The following is a 2,173-nucleotide window of genomic DNA, read 5'->3' as shown; positions in this document are numbered from 1 at the left end:
TTTTTCTCTCTAAGTCTGTCTCTGCTTCTCTCTCTTTTTTCCTCAAGAAAGGCAGACTGCCACATGCAGCACCTCAGTTAGATGTGTATGGAGTCTTTAAATCTTAACTACCCTATGTTCTCCTACAAAGGGACTTGAGAGTTTGTTTGGAGGTTCTAGTAAGGGAGTGCAGCTACTTGTATATCCTTGATCAAAGAACAGTCCTCTTCTATTGGGGAAGGTCGTTGCACTTCAGCTGAATGGGCAGCTTTAAGAGAAATGCACATGGAGCAAGCAGTAAGGGAGAGAGAGAACACCCTCTTAGCCGGCCACATCAGCTGAATTCACCGTGGCGATCAGTGGGGTGACAGATGTCACAGCCAGACTGCCCTCACATCCAGAACATTTCTGGACATAATACAAGTAGAGATACACACACATATGCACAGGTTGATTTAAGATGATTGCAAGAGCTTTGGCCTGAGCAGCAAGAGAGATAAAGTTGCCATGGACTAATGGGGAAGACTGCAGGAGGAAAAGTTTCAGGGAGATGGTCAGGAGTTCTTTTCTGGACTTATTATGTTTGAGATGCCTCTTAGACTTATAAGTATAAATGTTAAGTTGGTTGTCAGATCTTGAAATATGGAGTTCAGGGGAGAAGTCTGTGCTAGAGATATATAAATTTGGGAATTAAAAATTCATATTAATTATCTGTAGATCTATAGAACTGGATATAATTTGCAAGGGGATGAGTCTAGACAGAAAAGAGTTCTTTTTCATGGGTCATCAGAGGAGGTTGCTGTTTCAGGATGAAGCTGGACACCTCTTTCCCAGTCACTGGCTGCCAGAAACTCATTGAAGTGGAAGGCAAATGCAAACTTTGCACTTAAAAATTTTTTTTTTCTGAAGTGAGAAGCAGGGAGGCAGAGAAACAGACTCCCATATGTGCCTGACTGGTATCCACCTGGCATCTCCACTAAAGGGTGATGCTCTGCCCATCTGGGGTGTTGCTTCATTGCAACCAGAGTCATTCTAGCACCTGAGGTGGAGGCCATGAAGCCATCCTCAGGGCCATGGCCAACTTTGCTCCAATGGAGCCTTGGCTGTGGGAGGGGAAGAGAGAGATAGAGAGAAAGGAGAAGGGGAAGGGTGGAGAACCAGATGGGCGCTTCTCTTGTGTGTTCTGGCCGGGAATCAAACCTGGGACATCTACACACCGGGCTGACACTCTACCACTGAGCCAACCGGCCAGGGCCCAAACTTTGCACTTTATGAGAAGCGTTTGGCCACAGTAGTTACTGTTGATGATCTGGAAGAAGAATAGAAAGGGTTAAGTGGTTTGAATCAGTAGTGGGAACAAAAAACAAAGATTCCTCATGAAGCCAGTTTCCAGCTGCTGCTGAGTAAGGGGCATTCCAGTTTATAGATCAAGGAGGACTGGAGAGAAAGTGCAAACCTGTCTGGGGTTGCATTGTGGATGCCAATCTCAGTGTTTTCAACTTGGTCATAGTAAAAAAAGGTGAGAAAGATACTATTATGTCTTGGGCCCAAAAGAGCTAGCAAAATCCACAAACTTTTCAATCTTCTAAAGAGATGATGGCTGCCAGTGTACTGTGAGAAAGGCCCTACACAGAGAAGGTAAGAAACTAGGGCCAAAGCACCCAAGATTCAGCATTGGGTTACTCCACACATCCTGCAATACAAATGTTGGTGCATTGCTTTGAAGAAACAACATACCAAGAAAAGTAAGGAAGAACCCACAGACTATGCTAAACTTTTAGGCAAGAGAATGAGAGACGCCAAGGGAAAATGACAGGAGCAGATTGCCCAGAGAAATAGGCTGTCCTGTCTGAGAGCTTCTAAGTCAGAGTCCTGTCAAAAATGAGATTTTCTGCCTGCCCTGTGGCGGCGCAGTGGATTAAGCATTGACCTGGAATGCTGAGATTGCCAGTTTGAAACCCTGGGCTTGCCTGGTCAACTATGACTAATGCTTCCTGCTCCTCCCCCAGCCTTTCTTTCTCTTTTTATGCTCTTTCTAAAAATAAATAAATAAATAAATAAATAAATAAATAAATAAATAAAAAATTAAAAACTGATTTTCTAAGAGTAACAAATAAATAAAAGCCAACATCAAAAAATAAATAAAAAGAAGAAAAGAGAAGAAACCCAGAGTCTCATCTAAATAAAGATGTGA

At 43.1% G+C, this 2,173-nt stretch overlaps 1 pseudogene; it reads left to right on the top strand.

Moving 5' to 3' along the window:
• The first annotated feature begins 788 nt into the window (after positions 1-788).
• LOC136306411 (small ribosomal subunit protein eS6-like) lies at positions 789-1,864 on the top strand (annotated as a pseudogene).
• The last annotated feature ends 309 nt before the right edge of the window (positions 1,865-2,173 follow it).

This window comes from Saccopteryx bilineata, chromosome 5 (assembly GCF_036850765.1).
Source record: "Saccopteryx bilineata isolate mSacBil1 chromosome 5, mSacBil1_pri_phased_curated, whole genome shotgun sequence".
Taxonomy (NCBI): domain Eukaryota; kingdom Metazoa; phylum Chordata; class Mammalia; order Chiroptera; family Emballonuridae; genus Saccopteryx; species Saccopteryx bilineata.
The sequence above is the reverse complement of the archived record's forward strand: the minus strand, read 5'-3'. Positions and strand labels throughout refer to the sequence as shown.